Genomic DNA, 27923 nt, shown 5'->3' with positions numbered 1-27923 from the left:
AACACCTCGTAAAATGCCTAACACATAGTAGACCTACCCAGTGTAGCCTCCTGGCCAGGCCTTTGGACTCTGCAGCCAGACTGTCTGGATTTGAATGTTGCCTATGCTCCTCCCTAGCAAGTAAATGTAAGAGTCTTTTTAATCTAATCTCTGTGAGCCTCAGTTTCCATGTCTCTAAAATAGAGATGAAAATGGCATTTAAGCCTTAAATAACTCATGAAGAGCCCTTAGAGCAGTGACTAGTGGATATAATAAGTGTTTCATAAATTTAAACATTATGAATAAATGTTTTCTAAAGCATTTCTTTCTTTCCTTTTTTTTTTTTTTTTTTTTTTTTTGAGACAGAGTATCATCACTCTGTCACCAGGGCTGGAGTATAGTGGTGCAATCTTGACTCACTGCAACCTCCGCCTCCAGGGTTCAAGCAATTCTTATACCTTGAAGTAGCTGGGATTACAGGCACCCACCACCATGCCCAGCTAATTTTTTTGTATTTTTAGTGGAGACAAGGTTTCACCATGTTGGCCCAGATGGTCTCGATCTTCTGACCTTGTGATCCGCCTGCCGCAGCCTCCCAAAATACTGGAATTACAGGCATGAGCCACTGCGCCTGACCTTTTGAAGCATTTCTAATTCAACTGTATATGCTTTTGGCAGAGGTGTGTGTGTGCCTGCTTGTGGGAGTATGTGTTTTTTTCTTCTTGTTATTTAGGTTTCGGCTTTTTCAATACTATATTTCTACACATCAGACAAAAAGTTATCTGAGATAGATCAACATCAGTTTCTGTGCTTTTCTAATCTGTTTGTGGGTTTTGTTGTTCCTTTGTTGTTTCCTTGTGAAAACATCACATTCATCTCAGCCAAATGCTGGGGAAAGCCCAAGGTGACTAAGCAAGTAAGAGTTCTGTTCAGGAACTGCCAATATTGCAACCGTGGTGGCCCAGGACAAAATTCATGTCTCTGAGGCAAGTAGTGAAATGAAACTTCAGTAGCAAATAAAATGGGTGTGCCCACTCTAATTTGCTCAGATTTCCTTAAGAGGAGTCTGTGCCTCTGGCCACGTTTTTTCCAAAGAGCAAGGATTTGGGTGGGGCTCAAACAACACACCTACTCGAAGTCCACCTTTTGGCCCACTCTCCAGATGATTACACTGACATGTTGGTCACTAGACCCAAAGAATGGCTCAGGGAAAGCTGTGTATGGGAGTAGGAACAAAAATCAGATCTGGAGAGTCCACAGGGCTGTCACTGGGTCGCCTTCTGGAGGGTGGAGAGGAGCCAGAGCTGGGAATATCCAACGAAGGTCAGAAGGCTTTGAGCTGGCTTCCTCACACTTCTACATTCTGGTGTGAACTGTGAGTCTGCCTTCCTAGATCACTCTGCAGGTAGATATGTCAAGGTAAGATGATAGCACCTGTTACATAAGGGTTTGCCAGCCCACATTAGAACTTGTAAATATTAGACTATCATATGTTGATTTCCATGTATAGTTCTTTTCCAGCCCTTGCCAGCATTGGGAGTAGGCATGTATATGCATCTTTTCCCAAGTGGATTGCTTCTGACAAGTTACTGATTTGAAACTTGGATACACAAGAGATGGCTTCATTATTGCTTAATGTTGAAATGAATAACACTAAAAGGCACAGAAATATATGAGACAAGAATGACTTTTCTTTTTAGAGTTTACTCAGTTTTAATAATAAAAAAAGACATGCCCAAAGTCATACAATTAGTAAATTATAGAGCCAGAGTTAGAAACCTGCCAGTCTTATTTTAGAGCCTACAGGCTCAACTTCTGTAGTGTTCTGCCTTGCATTGAACACAGTTCTAACTTCTGCCATAAGTCTTTTTTTTTAAATTGCATTTTATGTTTTGGGGTACATGTGAAGAATATGCAAGATTGTTGCATAGGTACACACATGGCAGTGTGGTTTGCTGCCTTCCTTCCCCTCACCTGTATCTGTCATTTATCCCCATGCTATCTCTTCCCATCTCCCCACCCCCCCGTCCTTCCCCCATTTTGCCCCAACAGACCCCAGTGTGTAGTGCTCCCCTCCCTGTGTCCATGGGTTCTCATTGTTCAACACCCGCCTATGAGTGAGATCATGCGGTGTTTGATTTTCTGCTCGACAAGAATGACTTTAAGCCATGAAGAGATGTTACTAAACACCCAGTATAATGATAAAAGCTACATAGACTGACAACATCAGATGTGGATGGAGATGTGGAACAACTCATTTTTTAGTCAGAATTTAAAATGGTACAACTGCTTTTGAAAATGTTTTGGCAATTTCTTACAGAACTGAGCATGTATCTACCCACTGACCCTGTAATGCCACCCCAGTACATTTAACTTAAAAAAAAATGTAAGTTTACAAATACACTTTTCATAGTAGTTTAAAACTGCTGATCACCTAATTGTCAATTAACAGAATGACTAAAACTTGGCTTATGCCTATCATGGAATACTGCTGTAGAAGTATGAAAAGGAATGACTTTCTGATGCAAACAGTGTGAATGAATCATGACATGTTACTTAGTAAAAGAAGCCTTCCACAAACATCTAGTACATTTTAAAATATTCTGTGTACACAATTCTATTTACACAAATTTTGGAGTTGGGAAAACTATTCTATGGATAAAAAAGAATCAGAACAGTGACTGCCTCTGGAGGATGGTGGTAGGAACTGATTGAGAACGGGTTGAAACATCATGGCATGAAGATAATGGGTGTGCATGTGCTTGTGTATAAGGTCACGTTTCTTGGAGATGAGGAAGCAGAAATCTAGGTAGGCTTGCTTCCCCAATAGTAGGAAGAGAGTCATGATTTGGCTCTGTCAATAGCAGAGATTCCCAAGATGCTGTGTTCCAGGACGGTGGCAGAATGTCAGCAGTAAAATGACCTAGTGCAACTAGAGAGCTCTACCATATAAGCACCAGGCCTGTGAGCTATGGCAAGGATCCCAGGTTCCCCACGTTGCACAGGAGTAGCCTCTTTCAAGGGATGGCTTGATCTTAAATACTGAGTAAATCAGAAGAGACAAATACAAACTAAAGACCAGAAAGGACTCCTTGAATAGGCTAACTGTTGTAAGACTCTGGGGTTTTCACAAGACTTGGAAAAGGCAAGCACTCAAACTGACCGAGATGGAATTTTATGCTGTTCTGGCAAGTGAAGTCTCAACCAGAATAGAAAATTAAGTCATGTTCTGGGTTTTCTACTTTGAGTTTATATTTAAAAATTTAGCCCTGCTTTAGAAGGATTAAGTTCATGTGTGTGGCCCAGAAGGCAAAAACCATGACAAATGCATAGAAGTTTTATAGAAGTTGGTGTCAGCTCAATATTAAGGATATTTCCTAAGGGACCCATAAAACCAGAAGTGGTAATGTGTTCATCAGCTAATTTACATGCTCTAGTCTACTCAAAATTTGATACCGTTTTTGCAGATTAGTAAATGGTATTCTGAGACATTAACTCTAAAACAAAAATAGAATGGGCTGCTGTTGTGAATTTACCTAAATGAATTTCAGAAAGATTGGGTTCCATTGGTTAGATATCTACAGCCTACACACCCTGCTGCTATTTGGTACATTACAATAAAAGCAACTCCCAGGCTGAATTCTGCCACACATGTATTTATGAGCAAGCTCACACAAATCAGGCATTCGAGCTTCATCAGCAAACCTGATGAAGTTTTTTTGGGGGAGACACTCTTGCAATAAAATTAAATGAAAGGGTCCCATGTGGTAAATGTGACAATATTCCAGTAGCAGAATTATGTTAATTTGCTAGTCAGAATGGGAGATTATAATCTGAAATGTAGGTGCTGTTTTGAAGGATTTAATCAAGGTGATTATGTCCTGTTCAATCAGTAACAGAAGTGATAAGTCCATGCCATCTGAGGCAATACTAATTTTATCATAGAGAAAGCACTGCTAACTTTCCTGAGACTGAGTGGCATACATTTTACACTGGGCAGGTCGAATGACTCGAGACAATTCAATTGGTTATGACTATAATTCTATAGCGTGAGATTCTGATTAGGATTTTCCAAGTAGTAGATGATTAACTACAAAAACTCACTACTTCATGAGTGTGAGGTTTTTTGATTTTTGAGTGTGAAGCTTTTCGATTTTTGTTTTTAAGTGAGAAGGGGCATCTTGCGCTGTCACCCAGACTGGAATGGTTGCAATCATAGCTCACTGCAGCCTCGAACTCTTAGGCTTAAGGGGTCCCTCCTGCCTCAGCCTCCTGAGTAGTTGGGATTACAGCTATATGTCATCATGCCTAGCCAGTTTTATTTATTTATTTAAACTGTGTAGAGATGAGGATCTGGACCTCCGGGCTTCAAGTGATCCTCCCGCCTCATTCCCACAAAGTGCTCGAATTACAGGAGTCAGTCACTGTGCCTGGCCCGGGGTGAGTGGCCTTGATTAGGATTCTTCCAGTTAAGTAATTATCCATAGAGGACATGCACATTTATATAACTGTATTTAAACTGAAGTAACCTCAGGTAATTTATAGAAAATACTATCTGCTTCATGAAGTAGTGAGTTTTTGTCAAAATAAATGTAAAAGCAGAGGTCATAAGATCAGCTGTTACAGTCATCTTTATTGGAGAAAAATGTCTTCACTGAGACCTTTGAGTCCTCATCTCATTTTAAAATTCTCTATTTTTACCCACCACCACACATCTAATTAGTGGTAAAACTAGGAATGGAAAGTGGGTTCTTCGTTTCATCAGAGTTTCTTATTCAGGCTATCTATTAAGATTTAACAGGTTATTCAATATGTTCATAGTCATTTCTGATTAAGATTTATAATTTGAACACCAATTGCTTTTCTTACTGAGTACTATGTACATATTTCCTATTATTCTCATTTTTTATTTTTATGATTAAATTTATAGACTGTGTTTATTCTGCAGACTAATTGCAAACTATATTTTATCTAAAAATGGATTGAAATATGATATTAACCTTATCTAAAATGTTAAATAAGAGTTTCTCCTGACATTCATTAAAGTTTCAAGTGAAGATTTTAATTGCTTCACATCTCACTATTTACACAATAATTTGGGGAATTTGTAATTTGTCACAAAGGCCATATCAACATCTTATTTTGTTCTAGATCAAAAGCTATGAATTTTAATATGGCCAAATAAGATAAAAAGATTACTGTATGTATATTTATCCTGTTCTGTTAATTTAAAATGCAAAATTAATCATGGTGATCCTAAACTTTAGGACATACCGTAATAGAAAATAAATGTTGTGGCTGAATGATACTCTTAGTAAATGAGTAAATGATACTTCAAAACAATTAAAATTCTTTTAATTTTCACAGTTAAATTGAAACTATATTCTTTATTAGATAAAAAAAAATATTCTGCAGGAGAACCAAGCTTCTAATTATTCTAAGGTAACTTTCTCTTTTCTTTACTGATGAGCTTTTCTTCCTGTCATCACCTTCAAGTTTCAGGGACTGTGAAAACCAACAAAAGGAACAAACTGTTCTGTGGTGTCAGAGTTGGTGGTTTTATGGAAACTTAATGGGATCCCTCCTTCTCATAGCTGTCTGTATATTCTCAATGAGGACAGCTTAAAAAAAGGCCAAACCAAATGTTTCCTTTCTGAGGTTTTGAGGCCTCTACTTCCAGTTGAGAAATAAAGGCACACATTTAGTGTGTTGGTCTGTTGGAATAAAAACTACTGTTCAAGGTTCAAGCAGTTAGATGAGTGGTGAATTAAAATCTGAAGAGTCTTTTTAAAGGAATATTTTGATAGACTATATATTGACCAAGATGTCTAATTTAATTTTTAGCACATCAGATAATTTAGAAAATCCTTTTACATATTAATTTCTGTATACTGCTTCAGAAATATATATCTTCCAGTGTGCTACAGCAGAATCAATATAGACTACAATTTCCTTGAAGACTGATACCTGGTGTTATTTATCTTTATAACCCAAGAGCTCAGCCAGGAGGTCAGTGGGGGATCACTGAATAGGTATAATTAATACCTTAAGGAGGCAACTGCTCTGTATAGATACAGTGAAACCAGAGCTGGACCAGTTAGTGATCAGAAAACAGGTTCTCCTTCTAATTCTGTGTCCTGCTTATTAGCCTTAATTTCCTTAATTATGATGTGGAATAATGATGTCTGCCTGCTTACTTCAAGGATTTATTTTAAGACCAAAAAAAAGGTTTATGAATTAAAACTCTATGTACTAGATTGCTGTAAAGTGTTGTTAACATTAGATCCTATGGAGTAGAGTTATTTTGGGGATTGTTGGACAAAACACAGGAAGTGTATTTGCTTGATATTCCTGACTCTGGTAGGTAAATCTCTTAGAAGCCAGACCTCCATATGATTAGATTTTAAAAATTGAGGTATAACTTAAGTACAGTAAAAGGCACTGATTTTATGTATATGTATACATTTAGATAATCATTTGGTTAATCAAAATATAAAACATTTCCACAAACATAGGAAGTTCCCTCCTGACCCTTCCCCACCTCTCTGACAATGGACAACCACTGTTCTGATTTCTATCATCATAGATTAGCTTTGTTACTGTAGAACTTCATAAAAATGGGAGATACAGTAGTCATACTCTTTTGTTAGGCTTCTCTTGATCAATATTGAGTTTTTGAGGCTCATTCCGTATCAGTTATTTTTCTTAATTTCTGAGTAGGATAAATGTATCATTATTTATTTTATACGTTCACCTGTTCATATACCTTGATTATTTTTAGTTTTAGGCTACTAGGGATAAAGCTACTATGAATATTGTTGCATAAGACTTTTTGTAGATCATGCTTTAATTTTTCCTCTAAATACACAGGAGAAAAACTGACAAATCATTAGCTAGATTTCTCTTTACCGTTTTCTGAAAATTAAAAAATTACTTTCTAAAGAGGTTGTAACCATTTAAATACTCAAAGGCGATGTATGAGAGAGTTCCAGTTGTTCTGTATTCTATCCAACATTTGGAATGATTTGAGTGTGTATGTGTATACACATATATATGTATGTGTGTGTATACATATATATATGTATGTGTGTATATACACATATATATACACACATACATATGTAATTTTAGCAATTTCAGCGGATGTTTGTTAAATAGTATCTCATTGTGATGCTAATTTGCATTTCCTTGATTTAAAAATGCCTATGATCATTCACACATCTTTTTGAAGTCTCCTGTCCATTTTAATTGTTCTTTATTTTAAGGGAACAAATTGAGTTATTTTGTCTTTTGGTTATTATTTTATAGTTCTTTATATATTGTTGATGCAAGTCTTAGTCATTATTGACATGCTAATTGCAAATATTTTCTCCTAGGCTATGGCTTGATTTTTCATATTTATAGTAGTTTATTTTGTTGAGAAAATTTTTTAAAGTTTTGATTAAGTCCAGATTATCATTAGTTTTTTTCTTTTTTAATTTCAACAAAATCTTTGTCTACATTTACAAAGATCTCTCCCTATCTTTTCCCTCTGGGAGCTTTATAGTCTTAGCTTTTATGTTAGGCTGACCTTATGAAGGTATAGTGTGAGGTGTAGCTTGAGGTTTATTTTTTTCACATGCTTATTCAGTTTGCTTATGCTGTTTTTTAAAAGTCTTTTTTCCTTGAATTTTTTTTTTTGGAGATAGTCTCACTCTGTCACACAGGATGGAGTATAACGGTGTGATCACCACCCACTCAGTCTCAACCTCCTGAACTCAAGCAGTCCTCCAACCTCAGCCTCTGGAGTACCTGGGACCAGCTGCAAGCCATCATGCTTGGCTAATTTATTTTTATTTTTATTTTTATTTTCATAGAGACTAGGGTCTCACTACATTGCCCAGGCTGGTCTTGAACTCCTGGGCTCAAATGATCCTCCTGACTCTGCTTCCCAAAGTGCCTGGATTACAGGCATGAGTCATCACACACAGTCCAGCTTTTCAAAACTAAATCGACTATAGATATTTAGGTCTGTTTCTAAGTTCTCTATTCTGTTCTATTGACCTATTTATTTATTCTTACGTAAATAATAAGGAACACACTCTTATATGTGGTATTTTATATCTTTATAAGAAGGCTTGAAGTCAGATAGTTAAATACTGATAGCAAAACAGATATATAGGCCAAGGGAACAGAACAAAGGCCTCAGGAATAACACCATATATCTACAACCATCTGATTTTCAACAAACCTGACAAAAACAAACGGTGGAAAGGATTTCCTATTTAATAAATGGTGCTGGGAAAACTGGCTATTCATATGCAGAAAACAGAAACTGAGCCCTTCCTTACAACTTACGCAAAAATTAACTCAAGATGGATTAAAGACTTTAACATAAAACCCCAAACCATAAAAACCCTAGAGGAAAATCCAGGCAATACCATTCAGGACATAGGCATGGACAAAGACTTCATCACTAAAGCATCAGAAGCAATTGCAACAAAAGCCAAAATTGACAAATAGTGTCTAATTAAACTAAAGAGCGTATGCTCAACAAAAGAAACTATGTGATGCTAGTTGGGCACAGTAGCTTATGCTTGTAATCCCAGCACTGTTGGCGGCCAAAACAGGCAGATCACAAGATCAGGAGATCAAGACCATCCTGGCTAACATGATGAAACCACATCTCCACTAAAAATACAAAAAATTAGCCAGGTGTGGTGGCACATTCCTGTAGTCCCAGCTACTTAGAAGGCTGAGGCACGAAAATCACTGTAACCCTGAAGGTGAAGGTTACAGTGAGCTGAGCTAATGCCACTGCACTCCAGCATGGGTGACAGAGCGAGAATCCATCAAAAAAAAAAAAGAAAGAAAGAAAGAAAGAAAGAAACTATCATCAGAGTGAACAGACAACCTACAGAATGGGAGAAAATTTTTCCAATCTATCCATCTGACAAAGGTCTAATATCGAGAATCTAAAAGGAACTTAAATTTACAAGATATAAACAACCCTGTCAAAAAGTGGGCAAAGGATATGAACAGACACTTCTCAAAAGAAGAGATTTATGCAGCCAATTGACATACGAACAAAAGCTCATCATCACTGGTCATTAGAGAAATGCAAATCAAAACCACATGAGATACTACTTATGACAGAATGGTGATCATTAAAAAGTCTGGAAACAACAGGTGCTGACAAGGTTGTGGAGAAATAGGAATACTTTTACACTGTTGGTGGGAGTGTAAATTAGTTCAACCATTGTGGAAGACATTGTGGCAATTCTTCAAGGATCTAGAACCAGAAATACCACTTGACCCAGCAATCTCATTACTGGATATATACCCAAAGGATTATAAATCATTCTACTATAAAGACACATGAACACGTATATTTATTGCAGCTCTATTTACGATAGCAAAGACTTGGAACCTGTCAATGATGGATTAAAGAAAATGTGACACCATGGAATACTATGTGACCATAAAAAGGAATGAGTTTGGCTGAACGTGGTGGCTTACGCTTGTAATCTGAGCATTTTGGGAGGCTGAGGCAGGTGGATCACCTGAGATCAGGAGTTCAAGACCAACCTGACCAACTTGGAGAAATCCCATCTCTACTAAAAATATCAAAATTAGCCAGGGGTGGTGGCAGTTGCCTGTAATCCTATCTATTCTGGAGGCTAAGGCAGGAGAATAGCTTGAACCTGAGAAGTGGAGGCTGTAGTGAGCTGAGATGGTGCCATTGCACTCCAACCTGGGCAACAGGAACGAAATTCTGTCTGAAAAAGAAGAAGTGTTTATGTCCTTTGCAGGGACATAGATGAAGCTGGAAACCATCATCATCAGCAAAATAACGTTGGAACAGAAAACAAGCACCACATGCTCTCCTTCATAAGTGGAAGTTTAACAATTATAACACATGGACACAGGGAGGGGAACATCACACACCAGGGCTGGCTGGGGGATGGGGAGCAAGGGGAAGGAAAGCATTAGGACAAATACCTAATGCATTTGAGGCTTAAAACCTAGATGATGAGTTGATAGGTGCAGCAAATCACCATGGCACGTATATACTTATGTAACAAACCTGCATGTATAGCACATGTATCCAAATCTTGAATAAAATAAGAAAAAATTAAATACTCCAAGTTTTTCAACTTCATGAATATTGTTTTGGCCATTCTGGTTATCTTGTATTTTCATACAAAATCTTTATGACAGTTTTCAATTTATATAGAAAGTTCTGCTGAAATTTTGATTGAAATTGTATTGAATGTATAGATAACTTTAGGGAAAAAATAATATCTTTACATTATTGAGTCTCCTCACCTAGGAACATTGTATACGTCTCCATGTATTTAAGTTTTCTTAATCTTTCTCAGCAATATGTTGTGGTTTTTAGAACAGAGTTCTTGTACATTTTTTGGTATATTTATTTCTAGGCATTTTACCTTTTTATGCTATTGTTAATGAAATTCATCTTTAATTCATTTAAATTATATTTTATTAATAAAAATATTCAGCACAAAAAATAAATGAGCTGTCTAGACTTTTTTGTTATTGATTACTTTTAATTCCATTGTCTTTATACCCTGTTTCATATCAAGCTTCTGAAATTATTACAGTTTTATGTCACAGTATATTTACTTTGGTGAATGTTTTGCTTGCATTTGAAATGCATATATATTATGAAGTTATTGGGTCTATATATATTCAGTAGGTTGATATGTACAATGGAATGAATGTTTGTGTCTACCCAAAATTAGTATGTTGAAATCCTGATCCCCAGTATGTTGGTAATGAGAGAACAGGCTTTTGGGAGGTAATTAGGTCATAAGGATGAGCCCTCCTGAATAGATTAATGCCCTTATAAAAAGAGACAGATTTTAGCTCTCTTTCTGCCATGTGAGGATACAAGAAGTTAGGAGTCTGCAGCCTAGAAGAGGGCTCTCACCAGAACTCAGTCATGCTCTGATCTCAGACTTCTGTACTCTGATCTCAAGACTTTTAGCCTCCGGAACTGTGAGAAAAAAATTTCTGTTGCTTTTAAGCCACCCAATCTATGATACTTTTGTCTAACAGTTTGTACTAAGGCAATAGTGCTGTTTAAATGTTCTATATAGTTATTTTACCCATTTGTTTCATAAATTAGTGAAAGAGGAGTGATAAACACATAAAAATCCTATTATTATTGCACATTAGCATTATTTCTTTAGCTCTGGCAATTTTTGCTTCCTGATTTAAAACATTTTTTTTTTCAGAGACAGTGTCTTGCTCTGTCACCTAGGCTGAAGTGCAATGGCACAGTCACAGTTCACTTTGATCTCAAACTCCTGGGCTAAAGTGATCTTCCCACCTTGGCCTTCCAGAGGGGTTACAGGTATGTAAAACTCTTTTTAAACTAATGTTTGTGTTGTTACATCTCTTTGATAAATTGATCCTTTGTCATATAAATTTCATTTTATGTGTGATAATATTCTTTGTAGTCTGCTTTGTCTGATATTAATATAGTTATAACAGCTTTTTTATAATTAATAAATGCAGGATAACACTTTTGCCATTCAACTTTGTGTTTTAAAATTTTTAGTGTTTTCCTGTAAGAAGCATATTCTTGGATATTTCTTAAAATTTATACTGATTTCTCTATCTCTTTTTTTTTTTTTTTTTGAGCTGGAGTTTTGCTCGTGTTACCCAGGCTGGAGTGCAATGGCGCGATCTCGGCTCACCACAACCTCCGCCTCCTGGGTTCAGGCAATTATCCTGCCTCAGCTTCCAGAGTAGCTGGGATTACAGGCACACACCACCATGTCCAGCTAATTTTTTTTGTATTTTTAGTAGAGACAGGGTTTCACCATGTTAACCAGGATGGTCTCGATCTCTTGACCTCGTGATCCACCCGCCTCAGCCTCCCAAAGTGCTGGGATTACAGATGTGAGCCACCGCTCCCGGCCGAGTTCTCTATCTCTTAATAGGAATGTTTACTCCATTTACATTTAATGTAGTTGTTGGCACTTTTGAATTTGTCTACCATTTTCCTATTTGATTTTTATTTATCTTATATATATATGTATATATGTGTATATGATTATCAAACATAATCATGACACAGGAAACAGCTATATCTCATTTCCAAAGAAAAAATTCACAATGCTAGTATATATATACATATATATATATAAAACTAATATGTATATATATACACACAAACACACATACACACATATACATATATATATCTATATATGTCTTCCTTTCTTATATTCATTTGGAGCAATTAAGTATTTTCACGTATTTCATGTTATTCCCTTTAATAACTTTATAATTCATTGCTGTATTTTTTGTTATTATGTAAAACAATAGGCTAGAATAAGCATTTTATATGATTGTTTTAGTCATTTGAACTTTTTCTTTCTATGAGATCAAGATAAAAGTTTTTGATTATTTAACATGAATATTTTTTGTGTTCTAAACTCAAATTATGGAGATTTTGAATGATGGTATTTTCAGAGTGACTATGAGAGGAGGGTAGTTCTCATAATGGAAGACAGGAAGATCGGAATAAAAAATCTGAGATAGACTGAGTCTCATTTATATTATTTGAACTCAGGAGTAAATATATAAATATTTTCTTTAAATGTATTTTAGACAGGTGGTACAGCACAATGAGACTTGGTTTAAAAATAGTAGTGCATGCCTGAAGCTATTATAGTTTTGAAAGAAAACTGCCTCACATCAATGAAAAAATATATTTGACTATAAGCCACTCAAGGATTTACATTTACATTCTATCAAGATACAGTGTGACTCACGGTTTTCTTTTCATTCATTCATTCATTCATTCATTCAATAATTAGCTAAGTTTGCAATGGATGTCACCGTGACCACTGGGAAGTGTTGAGTTGATTCCTAAGGATAAGGCCAGGAATAGCGAATGTTTCTTTTTTGTTCCTTCAAAGCAAAAGGAGGCCTGGCCTAAATTAAACTGAAAAGTGCTTTTTGCAAAGCATACCAAGCTTTATGGGACTTCAAGCTCAGCATTTTAGGCACAGTATTTCAAACTAAATCACATGAAAAAAAATTCACCACTATATTACTTCTTTTAAACAGTTCAGCATGGTACATTTTTTTCTTTGGAAATGGGATACAGCTGCTTCCTGGGTCATGATTATGTTTGATAATCTCTTTTGGTAAACTGAGGCCTCCCTAAAGTATATCACTATTAAAATGTGCAAAATATAAGTCTTACTACACTAAACACTTATTCATCTGTATGAAAAATTAGAATAAATTTACAAAGAAAAGGAATAAAATTCCATCTATCTAATGCATATTCTTAGGACTTTTGTAAATTCAGCATCTTGTTTTTAAACCATTAAGAGAAATTGAAATCAGATTTGTATTTTTAAGTGAAAGAACACTCTTTACTAAATAATACAGTGTAAGAAGAAAGGGTTTTATGAACTTTTCAAATGCTTATATACAAATATATTTCACAACCAAACTTTTCCGAACATTTCCTAATTTATCAGGAACTAAAAATCTCTTTGACTTATCCTTTATCTTACAAGTATTTTACCATGATACAGATTACCTTGCTGTTTCCTTATATATTTTTATTCTTTATTTTTTAGGAGATTGCTTTACTGAGATTTTCCTTTTTCTTTTAATGCAAGAGTAATAGATACTAATTAGAAAAAAAAATGCTGTAGAGGAAACATAAAAATACATATTTTAAAGTATTGCTTCCTAAAATAGCCTCTGTTACTATCTTGGGAGATTTTATTTCAGATTTTTTTCTATGTATACATTTAAATACCAAACTTACACATGTATGCACATATAAACCCACATATCTAAACATATATATGTGTATATATAATTTTCCAAGTATATATTGTTTTATATGCTACTTTTTCTCTTAAACAGGCTTTAGAAATGCTGCATATATATAAATATAGATTTAATTGGATTTTTATACCCATTGCATTGAAACTGTTCTGTGATAAGTTCCCCCACTAACTTCTATTTTAATGTGCAGTCTTCATTCTTCATCTTACTTGACATTTACTTGGCACTGTGGATCCTTCCTTTTTTTATCTTGAACCATTGTCTTCATGTGGCCTCTAGAGTTGCTCTTTCTTGGTCTTTTTGACTGGCTTCTTCTCAATTCCATATCTTTAAACTCCAAAATATTATTGGGCTTAGTCTTTACACCACTTCCCTCTATTTCCACAACCATTTTCTTAAGACACATACAGTCTGATACCTTTAAATATCATTTGCATGATGGCATCTCCCAAATATGTATCTCCACTCTGCTACCTTTTCTGAATTCCTTACTGTTGCATGCAACTGACTAACATCTTCATTTGGAGGTTTCATAGGCATCTGAAACTTAATAAAAAATTTCAGAGTTCAAGTTCAAACTCCATTTTCTGATATCTGACAAAACTACTCCTCTCCCTACATTAGTAAATGACAACTCCATCCTTTCTGTTACTCAAGAAAAAACCTTGAAATCATTTTTAACTGGTTTACTAATACCCCACATCTGATCTGATTTTTTAAAACATTCTCTTGGCATAAATAAACCCCAAATCTTACTGTTTACCACCTCCAGTACCCAGGTCCAAGCCCTCATTATTGCTTGTTTAGATCATTGAAGAAACTTTGCTATTGGTCTCCTTCCTTCTACCCTTAGGTAATTCTAGTCTTTTCTAAGTGCAGCAACCAGAGTGATCTTATTACAGTGTAGACAGATCACATTTCTTCTCTCCTCCATCCTTTCCAAAGCCCATCACAGTATCTCCTTTCCTCCTTGACCTTATCTTCTACTGCTCTCTTTTTTGCTCATTCCCCCCAGCCCATGCAGGCTCCTTTCTGTTCCTCAGGGGCACAGGAATTTGTCATTCCCTCTGTCTTAGGTGCTATTCCTCCACATACATGGGTGGCTTATTCTCTCACCTACTTTAGGTCTTGGTGCAAATTCCACCCTCTCAGAGGGTCCTTTCTCAGCCACGTTATTTAAAATCCTACTATCCCATTTAACTACTTAATTTTTGTCCTTAGTGCTAATATAATATGCTATGTGCATTACTTAATACTGTGTTTTGTCTATTTCTGTAGCTAGATTTGTAACCTCTAGGAAGGCAGAGCTTTTTCTGTTTTATTCATTTCTGCGTGTCTAGAATATAGAATAGTACCTAGAATATTATGAGCCCTTAAGTATTTGTCAAGTGACTATACAAATTAAATGAAGTCACATTATTATTTATAACTACCAATAATGTTTTATTACATGGATGAACTGTTAGTATTTTGAACCAATTCTCCATTGATGCATGTTTATTTCTCACCTAACCTCTGTATTATTAGTAACACACTGTAATAACATTTCATGACATCTAAGTGTTCTTTTAAGGTAAGTTTCTGGTAGTAAAATTGCCACATTAAATGACTGTCATCGCTTTAACACTTTAATACGTGACCAGTGGCCAGTAATCCTCCAGAAAAGATAAGGAGTCACATGGCTGAATAGTGTGAGTGCCTCTAGTCCAATGTACTGGTTATAGTGAGTATAATTATTCTCTATAATGCTTCCCAATGTGATATCAAAACTTGCTGACTCAGCGTTGTTTTGTGTTCATACAATGCTCCTTTAAAGTCTAGATGGTGTCATCTCTCTCAGACAATAAGCATATGGACAGCTTTGTTATCAGCAGTGTAACACCTGCCTTGACTGTACAGGCCAGTTTCTAGAAATTCCTCAAGAGTAATTGATTTTCCACGTTCACATGCAGTTTTTTCCCTTTCACCAGATTCTGATTGTACTCTGTTGTTTGGTCACCATTTGCTACTAAGATCCAGTAATATGACTGATATTAGTTTTTACAGAAAACAATAAGCAAAACTGACGTGCGGTAGACTGAATATTTATGTCTCCTCACAATTCATATGTTGAAGCTTAATTGCCAGTGTGATGACAGTAGAAGGTGGTGCCTTTGAAAGGTAATTAGGTAATGAGGGCTTATCATTTACCTTTCATTAAGTGCCCTTATACAAAAGACCCAGGAGAGGTCTGTTACTTTTTCCATCATGTGAGAGCTCAGCTTAGATGCCATCTGTGAACCAGAATTCAGGCCCTTACCAGGCACTGCTGGAGCCTTGATCTTGGACTTCCCAGCATCCAGTACTATAGGAAATAAATTTTTGTTATTTATAAACCATCCCATCTATGGCACCTTTATTATAGCAACCTAAATAGATAGAGACACTACCATAGCTAATAGGATCATCTTTACTACAGAAAGTCACTTGGAGTTCCTCTCTGTCATTAGACCTTGAATTAATTTTCATATAGTGCAGGTTTTGCCATTCCTTTAGAGAGAAGTAAGACAGTCAGGAGTGTGTTACTGTTCAGTGAGTCTACCAAGTCTTTTTAGCTAACCTGTTTGCTTTGGCTCTGATTCTGACAGGTCTCCTTCCTGTCCTCTTGTTAGGTTTTTCTGGCAACATTCATAAAATAGGGAGCCTGTCTCTTGGTGAATATTGAATTCCCTGTGTGATAACTTGTGATTTTAATGAAGTTTTGTTAATCTCTAAAACATGTGCTCCTTTGTGTCTAGTCCCTTTAATCTTCCTGAGCGTTTTTTGTTTTTGTTTTTTTTTCTTACTTAGATCTTACTATTTTCTCTGTCCGTGTAGTTCAGAACTAAAAGCGTGGCCTAAGTGTACATTTAAAATTACATTTTAAGAAATAAGCTTCTTCCAATGACTTTAGAAATAGAAGTTGGTTATTCTGGTTAAAAGTTGTAATTAATATGTTAGTTGAGACTAAACAGGGAGTGATAGTGACAGAGAAAAATTACTCTGTGTGTGCTTTTGCTCTTTAAGGAAAAAGTAGATCTTTCTTAAAAGCTACATTTCTCAAAACTTTTGGTCTCTGAATATCCTTCCACTGTTAGAAACTGCTGAAGATCTCAAATAGCATAATTTTGTGTTTTAGAGCTATCATTATTTGCCATATTAAAGATTATGACAGAAAATGTTTAAATACTGGCTTATTGATTTATTTAGAGATAGAAGTGGTAAGCGAATTTAATGTTAATAGAAAACATGTTTTTATAAAAATAATGGTTTTTAAAAAGTTGTTAGTGAGAAGAGTGGCATTGCTATATATTTTTGTTAATGTCTTTAATATAAATTAGTAGAGAACAGGTAGATTTTCAACCTGCTTCTGCATTCAATCTATGGCTGTATCATGCCTACAGTTTCTGGAAAACTCCAATGCACATTTATGACAGGTGAGAATAAAAAAATGACATTTTAACATTGTTATAAAAATAGTTTTGACCTCACAGACTTTCTGAGGGTTTTCCTAAGACCCCCAGACCATATGATGTTCTTTAAAAAGGCTCAACATCCGCCTGTGAGTGAGAACATGCGGTGTTGAACAATGAGAACACATGGACACAGGGAGGGGAGCACTACACACTGGGGTCTGTTGGGAGGACATAGGGGAGGGACAGCAGGAGGTGGGGAGTTGCAGGGGGGATGGCATGGGAGAAATGCCAGATATAGGTGAGGGGGAGGAAGGCAGCACATCACACTACCACGTGTATACCTATGCAACAATCTTTCATGTTCTTCACATGTACCCCAAAACCTAAAATGCAATAAAAAAGTTTATGCTTAATTCCTCTGCAATAAAAGAATAAATATAATTTTTTTTTTTAAAAAAGTCTCAACATGTTGCAAATATGAAAGAACGTGATAAAGGACAAAACTTGGAAAGTGGATTTTGTCAGTCTTGATTTAAAGTATCTACATCTGAAAAGAAGCTATGAAGTATGTTAAATTTTTAGTAACATTTGCTCACTTTTGATGGGCTTACATCTAGTTTACTGATAGTTGCTTTAACCTACTTTTGAATGGTTTTTTTTTTTTTTTTTTTTTTTTTTTTTTTTAATTTCTGTGCAACCTGCCTAGGTAGCAGAGGCTTTATCTCACCAGAAAAATTTTCTGTGCTTTGTATTTACTTTATTATGTTCCCAATTACTTAAAACAAATAAAAAAGGACAAAACTTCCTCACTTACGCAAGAGCTAATGTTCTTATAATGATATTATCCTCTATGTTTGTTTTTAATATAACATCAGTTTTATTAAATAGGCAGCTAGGAATTGTTTCTTAGATACCTCTTCTGTATTAGTAAGCTCCCAAATTGCCTCTGACAACTCTTGATTTTGCCTTCCTTAAATTGGTCCCTGAATTTAGAAAATAATCAGAACATTTTCAGGGCATATTTTGCGCCTAAACCTGTATTTGAGATTTCCCAGAGGCCCCATGAGAAATCACAAAGATACATTATTTTGCCGTATAGAAAGATAAGAGTCAAGTTTATGTTTATGTGATATGATATTACAACAGTTACATGGGAAAAATTCTCAGGTCAGGAGAGATACAGCATTTTCTGGATAGTTTGTATATTATCTAGGTAAAATTGTATTAATATAAATATTCAGAAATACGGAAAATCCTGGAGTTGAAACGGGAGAGTTTCCTGGCACCCCTTGCAGAATGTGCAACAGGAGTGTGGCTCTCTGTTCAGCTCAAACCCCTTATGGGAGGGGGAGCATGCAGAGGGACAGGTGTGGAACCCAGGCAAGTACTTTTGGGTTCTGGCCCCATGGCAGCATCTCGGGGTGAATGTCTGTGATTCCCAAAGCCCAAGTGGGCATGTGTTACCATGTACTCTTTCTTTCAGCCTTGCCATCCCTGGACAGCTTAAGTGTTAACCAGCTTAGTGGACCCTCTGCCTTTTTGCAAAGGCATAGGGCTAGTGTGACAGCTTTCTGTATTCTGATCTCTTGTCCAGCATCCTGGAAAAATTGGGTCACACACGTGAACTTAAAAGATGAATGCAGTGGTGGAGGTATCTCTCAGCAGGATGGATGGGGAGCTGGTCAGGAGATGGAGTAGGAAGATGATCTTCCTCTCGAGTTTGGCATTCCAGTGGACGATTCTCTCACTGTTCCCAGATGAACTCTTCCCGACGTTCCTTCTTTTCTCTCCTTCTCTACCATGCCATTCTGCCATTCATCTGATCATCTTCTCATCTCCTTGACTGTTTCTGGAGCCTGGGGTTTGGGGTTTGGGGTACAGGTTAGCAGGCGTGGAGAGCCAAAGGCAACTTTTTAGGCGTGAAAACAGGAATGCCTGTTCTCACATAGGGCCATGGGTACCTAGGCTTGAGAATGGTACTTTTACTGGAGAACCACCCTCTTTTACCCAGTATTTCCCTGTCTCCTATCCGTATCAGAATTTGTCAATGTCTTCCCTATCTAATATGCTTTATCCCTAGGAGGAAAACTGCTCAATGAACTTGTAAGTTCATTATGTATTACACCCCAATAGAGAATATTACTTTTTTTATTTGGATACCTTTTATTATGATGACAATATTTCTGATTGTGGTGACAAATTAGTAACAGCCATCAAGTCTCTTTCATCTATATAAAATTTCATTTTATTCTGATGCTTGCCTGAAGTCTTTTCCATAAGCTACAAGCCAACAAAGAAAGTCTCTTGAGTTTTTAAATGATTGGCACTTCAAAGACTAGACTCAGGTACAGGCTTCAGAGCTAACATCACATAGACAACTTTCAAACCATGTTAGTGGACTGCCTCATGAAAGCAGACTACTAATCCAAGAACCAGCATAACAAAAAATTAATTTCCTGGGATTTTAAAAAAAAGAAAATTTTATCATAATTTGGCATGCTGTTGCTGATGTTTTAAGTTTTCATTTTTTGAATATATAAATATCTTATTCTTTCTTCATATAATTGAGTAAAATCTGATTTTCTAACTGAAGTAAACTACATTAAGATACTATTATTTGATTCTTAATGACCACCTACATGAGTTATCCAGAGTTTCCATAACAAATGGCCACAAACTTGATGACTCAAACAACAGAAATTTATTCTCTTGAAGTTTTGGAGGCCACAAGTCCAAAATTCAAGGTGTCATCACAGCTTGCTCTTTCTGAAGACTCTGAGAGGGGATTTGTCCCTTGCCTCCCTCCTAGCTTCTGATGGTCATTGCCAATCCTTGGCACTCCTTGACTCGTGGACATACAACTTAAATCTCTTGTCTCTGTCTTTACATGACTTACCCCGACGTGTCTGTGTCTGAAATCTTTCTTTTCTTTTTCTTATAAGGGCACCAGTCATTGGATATAGGATCCCCCTTAAAGCCAGTATGATCTTATCTCAAAATTCCTAATTACAGCAGCAAAGGGCCTATTTCCAAATAAGGTCTCATTCATAAGTGTTAGAATTTGAACACAGCATTTTGGGGGACACAATTCAACCCACTACCACCCCATATCCATAATTCAGAAACTTAGTAAGTCTCCCAACTTTTCGTAGAAGTATTTACATAGTGACAAATAGAATCTGTCCTCTAATGTTTTGCCTGAAATGTCATAATTGAAAATAATGCTTTTTTAAAATCAGGCATGACAAGTCTTTAAGAAAAAAAAAAAAAAAGGCTTTGTTTAGGAGCCAATGTCTCCAAAGTTCTCCCAAGGAAACTGGCCAAGTGATACCTGGAATACAAGGAGCCAGGCTTACCCTTAAGAATAGTAAGAAAACTGGCCCGGCGGGGTGGCTCATGCCTGTAATCCCAGCACTTTGGGAGGCTGAGGCGGGCAGATCACGAGGTAAAGAGATCAAGACCATTCTGCCCAACATGGTGAAACCCCGTCTCTACCTTAAAAAAATACAGAAATTAGCTGGGCATGGTGGCATGCGCCTGTAGTCCCAGCTACTCAGGAGGCTGAGGCAGGAGAATTGCTTGAACCCGGGAGGTGGACATTGCAGTGAGCTGAGATTGCGCCACTGCACTCCAGCCTGGCACCTGGCGACAGAGCAAGACTCTTTCTCAAAAAAAAAAAAAAAAAAAAAAAAAAAAAGAATAGTAAGAAAAATGTTTGGCAGGCAAAGAACATTAAAAATTTGGGGGGACTTCTAGAAGATGGTAATTGATTCCAGTATACACGTGCTGCTTGTGAAATCTGATGGGGATAGGTTCTTAGGCTTAACTTCCTGCCTTTGGGATAGAAAAATAGAGACTTTTAAAAAGTACAATCTGAGATTCCTTATGAAATATCCAGGCAAAGGTTAATTTATGGACTTTGTAGCTCTTCAATACTATATGACTCAAGAATTGCAAAGCAAACTCAAGGAGCTTGTATGGTAAATTAATCCTCTTCCTGCACCTATATAAATAATCAGGTCCTTTTATAATAGTCCTTTTATAATCAAGAATAACTGTTGAGATTATGATCACAGGGGAATAGACTGTCAGAAAAAAATGTGAAAGATTTTGAACAGGCAAAGAGGATTATTTGGTGTTCTGTCTAACTCTTTTGGGTTATCTGTGCCTTCCATTGTCTTTGAGCTATTTTCTTACTTTAATTCGTACAGAATTGGTAGCAAAAGATTCTTATTCATAAAAGCATAAATGGATTTATCTAGTGCCCCTCCAAGAAATCAGTTTTGTATCTATTTACAAAGTAATTTCAGCATTTCTGACTGTTCATATTGTACTTATTTAGTTTTCTTTTCAGCATGCTCTAATATTGTCCTGGTTTCTTCATTTATTAATAATAGTTATTAATGATTCTTTATTAATTAGTAAACATTTAATTTGAATTATTAAAAAGAAAATATGTCTTGTGTTAAGAATAAGATATAAAATTTGTATCTGTTAGATCTATTTACCATTGAGAAAAAATAAAATCTTGAGAAACTTTAGGATAATGTGAGAAAATTGCATGTCCTGATCTTTTTTATTGTTTATATCTTCCTGTAGAATGGAAGTCTCACAAGGGCAGTGAATTGGTTTTATTCAATACTATTATCTACACAAATTATAATAGTGCCTGGCACATACAAGGTACTAAATGTTTATTGAAAAAAAATGATTGAATGAACACATTCTCAGAAAGTAGATTATAATTATTTTTACATAATTTTGTTTCAGTTAGCATTTCAACTAATATCCATGGAAGGAATTAAAAGATTAATGCCTTGATAAAATTAACAACTTGAATAATCACTTATTACAGTTTAAGCCAAGAATATCATTTATGCATGTGTGCACTGTAAAATATAATACTAATATGTTAAAAACTACTTTATACTAGTATTTTTACAAAATACTGATTCAATAAAATCCAAAAGTTTTATATTAAAAAACTACCTGTTTTGAGCACTATCCAGTCTAAAATAAAATAGTATGTAGTAGTTTATTCATTTTCTTCTATATACCTTATTTCCTTTATCAATGCCTCTCTCTCTTTTCTGTCCCTCTGTCTCCTTGGCACACAATGTCATCAGGCTCTTTGACCTCCAGGGTTCACTTGTGGAAATATCCCTGCTTCCTCCCTGTGGGAGAACTAATGGTACCAGAGATTTCTAGGAATTCTTGTCATAGATGTTATTATGGTACACATGGTTCGGTGGCTATCAATTGCAATATCCTTGAATTCCATATGCATCTTTTCTAAAACTAATCTGCCTTGAGAATATGCCTGATGTCATGTGAAGGTGATTCTTCTTTCCTGTCTTCCTTATCCCAATCATCATAATCACACTTTTTCAAAAAGTATAGCTCTTCATATCAAATCTTACTATAATATAGTTTTAATATGTAAAACCCAAGAACACTGAATAAGGAAACATTAATTTTAACTTCATTAAGAGATACATTTACAAATAAATTTCATGTTCTGGTGATGAATAATTATTGATAATAATTTAAAATATGATTACTTGATCATTTGCATATCAATAATCATAATAATAAAAGTTAAATCCAGAAGAAAATTTTAAGCTTTAACAATTCATCATACCAGGAAATTTTTAAAATTTCAATTACATTATATATATATGTATGTATGAATACGTATATTGTAGTCACAGCAAAGGGTGAAAGAAAGGATGGTTAATATAAAGACTTTCAAATACAAAAATGTTTTACTTCAGGATGAATTTGAGTGGGGAGAAGGAGAAAGGAAAGGGTATTTCAAGGAAAAAGTGAACCGAAGTGAAATTCCCCAATATCATAGAAGAGCTTGTCGTGAATATTTTGAAAGATGATGACTGTCAAATGGCTATTATATTTACATTACAATTTAAATTGTACAAATTGAAAGAGGAAGATATTCTGAAAAATGTACACCTGAATGTGTCTAAAGCATTACATTTGTCTTTTGAAACATTCTTTTAGAGGCACACTAGCAAAAAATATTGATTACTGGCCGGGCGCGGTGGCTCAAGCCTGTAATCCCAGCACTTTGGGAGGCCGAGGCGGGTGGATCACGAGGTCGAGAGATCAAGACCATCCTGGTCAATATGGTGAAACCCCGTCTCTACTAAAAGTGCAAAAAATTAGCTGGGCATGGTGGCACGTGCCTGTAATCCCAGCTACTCAGGAGGCTGAGGCAGGAGAATTGCCTGAACCCAGGAGGCGGAGGTTGCGGTGAGCCGAGATCGCGCCATTGCACTCCAGCCTGGGTAACAAGAGCAAAACTCCGTCTCAAAAAAAAAAAAAATATTGATTACTGATTTACCCTATTTTAAGTCTGTAGATACTCATGAAAGTAATGACTAATAATAAGTAATGAATCTGTGCTATTGTATTAGCTAGGGCTGAGGAAACGTCAGGTCTTAGTACATTAAAAACGCCCAGAAAATTTTCACAAATTATTCTAATGATGGAATTTTAGATGATACGCCTATGGGAACAGAGATTTTTACTTGTAAAAGACTTCATATCATCCTATTAGCCTTGTAGAATTTGCATGTAGCACAGTACAGAGCATTGATTAATACTGTGGCACACCAAATTACTGTTATTTTCACCAAATTGCTTAAATTTCCAAATCCTCATCTCTATTGTTTAAAATGGGGCTCTGCTGTCAAATAGTCCTATCCCTTATGATTCCTAATTACATATCAAGTGCTAAGTCCAGGGGCTGAAACATGAAAACCTATAAAATAATTGTTTTGTATTATAATTACCTACAAAAATACTGACTTAATTTTTCTTAAAAAACTGACTATTAGGCTTGGTGCAGTGGCTCACAACTGTAATCCCAGCACTTTGGGAGGTCAAGGTGGTTGGATCACAAGATCACAAGATTGAGACCATCCTGGCTAACATGGTGAAACCCTGTCTCTACTAAAAATACAAAAAATTAGTCATGTGTGGTGGCATGTGCCTGTAGTCCCAGCTACTTGGGAGGCTGAGGCAGAAAAATCACTTGATGCTGGAAGGTGGAGGTTGCAGTAAGCAGAGATCATCATACCACTGCACTCTAGTCTGGGCAACAAGAGAGAAACTCTGTCTCAGAAAGAAAAAAAACAACAGCCAACAAACAAAAAAATCCTGACTAATATTTATCCCTAATTAGTAATACATATATTATCTACAATATGTGTATGTCTATAATACATACAATATATGTATGTCAATAATACATACATATATTGTGACTGTTTAACTCATTCAGTGTCACTGAGGATTTTTCAAATTTTTAGTCACAGAAAATCATTAATGTCAATATAATGCAAACTAATACATCTGTGAATCATGCATTAGGAAACAAAAGTAATCTGTTTTCTTTTTACTCCTATTGTCATATAAAAATAACAAAGAAAAAACTTAAGGGTAAAAGCTACCTATTATTTAAATAACAATGTGGCCTTCATTTTATTGCACCATACTATATTAACTTCTTTCAGCCTGAAAACAAATTTTAAATGACAAAAACAAAATACAAAACATTTTCTCTGACTATTTCATTATCAACATTAAGGAATACATAGAAGAGAGGCTCAAATCTGGGTATAACATTAATTTTAGAAGTCTGCCTTGTTCATTATTACACCATTTAGAACTTAATTAGATTTGTAACTACATAGACTCACAAACTTACATATATTCAGGTGTTTCACAGATGTGTAAATGTTTTGGTTTGGAAGACTAACTCTATCTTATTGGCATAAGGTCTCTGATAATATAACACCAACATATAATGAGAGTTAAATAAAAATTTTCAAAAGGCTTGCCAACATTCAGTCAAATCATGCATCTCACTGTGTCTGCAAAGAGCATTAATCTCTACTCATCTTGTCTTTTGACTATTGCTATAATCAATCAGTTTGGTTTTAAACTTATTTGCTCTTGGTTTTGTAGATCTGTGTACTGATATTTAATGAAAGATATACCACTTCTGTGGAGTTTATTTGCATATTCTCAAGTGTCTCCTGTATCTGGGTAGAATGTCCTTCAGAGTACTCCCAATTCACTCATAGAGTTGGAGTCTAGCTAGCACCATTGCAGGGTTTTCAGCTATTAATCATACTAATATTACACCATGTATTGGCTCTTATTTTAAGCTAGGATAAGAAGTCAAATATAATTTCAAAAATAAATAGTCTAATTAGTCTGCATTTGAAATGCTGAAGAAATATGATAAGGCAGTACCTGCAGAAAAGAGAAGCCAAGCAGCTTGAATTTGGTCTTTTTCTCATAAAATTGTGGTCGTTTTTCAGTTCTCATCTTACTCTACCAATCAGTGGCATTAAACACAGTCATTCACTCCTTCCTCATTTAAACACGTTCTTTATTTGCCCTCTGGAACACCCCTGCCTTGATTCTTTTTTTTTTTTTTTTTAAACTCACTGGCCTCCACTTCTGTTCTCCTTCCCTAGTTTATGTTTCTGTTGCCCAACTGCTAATCCCTGGTATGCTCAGGAGTCAGTCTTAAGCCTCTTCTTGGTCTGCACACAACTCCAAATAATTTTTTCTTATCCCATAACTTTTAATACATCTACATGCTGGTAACTTCCACATAGAAATCCTTAATCTCAACCTCTTCCTTGAACTCTAGAATGGAATACCCAGTCATTTCAACACTTCTCCATGGATATCTACAAAAATCTGATTTTTGCCTTACTAATTCTAAATGTTAAAATAGCTAATTCCAATATTGAACTTGTATTTCTCTCTCCCACCAAAATAGCCTATCTCAGGGTGCCACAGTCTTAGAAAAAGTGTACTCTGTTTATTCAGGGAAAAACCGTAGAGTCATTCCTGATGGCTTTCTTTTTCTCACATTCTTTAGTTAGTCTTTAAACAACATTCAGAATATATTCAGAACTGGGCAACTTCCTTCATCTCCACTGTTGTCTCCTGAGTTCAAGCCACCATTTTCTCCTTTTTGGACTATTGCATTTGCCTCCTAACACGTCTTCCTGCCTCTAACCTTACCTCGTTATGGTGTGTTTTCTCACTTTATCAAGAATATCACACCTGGCTGGGGGCGGTGGCTTACTCTGTAATCCTAGCACTTTGGGAGGTGGAGGCAGGCAGATCACTTGATGGCAGGAGATGGAGACCAGCCTGATCAACATGGTGAAACCCCATTTCTACTAAAAATACAAAAATCAACCAGGCATAGTGGTAGATGCCTGTAAACCTAGCTAGTTGGGAGGCTGAGGCAGAAGAATAGCTTGAACGTGGGAGGCAGAAGTTGCAGTGAGCCGAGACTGCACCACTGCACTCTAGCCTGGGTGACAGAGTGAGACTTCATCTCAAAAAAAAAAAAAAAAAAAAAGAATGTCATCTCTTTCCTCAAAACTCTTGAAATGAGGAAAAGGTGAAGCCTTTATCATGGTTTATTAAAACCTACAGTCCTTACCTGTGTATCTGCTGCAAGGTCTGTGTCCTCTTTGTGTCCCTGTTTTTCATTACTCTGTTAACTCACTCTACTCCAGCCACACTGGTCTTTTGGATTTTCTTATAACACGTCAGGTGTTCTTTCACCTCAGGACCTTTGCATAACCTATTCCTGCTGCCTGAAAACTTTTCCTCAGACAACTGTATGAGGGCGTCTGTCTGTTTTTTTGATTCGCTACGTAAATGCTTTTTTTAAAAAAAGTACTTTTCTTACCACCTTTCTTAAAATAGCCCATTCTCTTACTGTCATCCTCTACCACTTACTCTTATTCTTACTCTCCTTCCTAGCACTTAGTCCCACATTACAGGTTATACACTTGCCTGTTTATTTGTTTATTGCCTTTCTTCTCCTTTGAAACAGTAAACTCCTTATCATTGGAAATCTTGTTGGCTTTTCTGCTATATCTTTCCAGCCTAGAAGAGTGATTGACACTGCTCAACTAACTTCCTATTGTGTGATTCAATTCCAAGATATAGGTTCACTGAAAATACCTTCCTTCATTCTCACTTCCTTCAGTGTGATACCTTCTGGAAGGCAAAGTAGAGATTTCTGGATGGGGAGAGATTCTAACCCATGGTTCAGGATAACCAGCAGAACCAACATTAGGGTAGGGATCCTCTCAGCCTTTTCCTACTTGTCTAAAGTGCCTGTATCAGTTTGCAAGCTTTTGGAGCCATATGTGCAATAGAAAATCCAATTCACCCTGGCTTAAACAATGAAAGGACAGAGGTAGGGCATCCTTTAGGATTGGTGGAGCCCTGGCCCCACAAAACCTTTATGAGTTCACAAGTTCTGTCCGTCTCCTCTGCTCTACCCAGTGCTGGCTTAATCCCAAGGCTGTTTCTCATTGGGCTTCGTTAGTAGTTGTCTGATCCATTAAAGTCACAAATTATCTAGTCCATTTCTGACCTGAAAGAGAGGCTGCCTGTATTCATCTCAGCAGATCCATAAAGAACTTCTCTTGAACCTCCAGAACACTTTACATCTTTCTGGCCAAAGTAAAGTCACATATTCATACTCGACTCAATCAATTGCCAATAAAAGAAGGAAGGTAGACCTTAGACAAATCATGCCCACCCATGAGGATAGACTGATATAGTCACCCTTCTTTCGAGGCACATGGTTTGCATGAGGATGTTTAGAAACCT

The 27923-nt window shown here is 36.1% G+C and overlaps 1 protein-coding gene across 2 annotated transcripts in view; it reads left to right on the top strand.

Moving 5' to 3' along the window:
* The window catches only part of CRPPA (CDP-L-ribitol pyrophosphorylase A), a 653179-nt gene that overhangs the window by 515320 nt on the left and 109936 nt on the right, over window positions 1-27923 (top strand). For both annotated transcript variants that reach the window (XR_012512151.1, XR_012512148.1), the window contains one exon: window positions 11220-11338. The gene's annotated coding sequence lies outside the window, so the exon portion shown is untranslated. The remainder of the gene's footprint in view (window positions 1-11219; window positions 11339-27923) is intronic.

The sequence above is a fragment of the Saimiri boliviensis genome, chromosome 10 (assembly GCF_048565385.1).
Source record: "Saimiri boliviensis isolate mSaiBol1 chromosome 10, mSaiBol1.pri, whole genome shotgun sequence".
Taxonomy (NCBI): domain Eukaryota; kingdom Metazoa; phylum Chordata; class Mammalia; order Primates; family Cebidae; genus Saimiri; species Saimiri boliviensis.
Note: the sequence above shows the minus strand (reverse complement) of the source record. Positions and strands in the feature narration are given on the sequence as shown.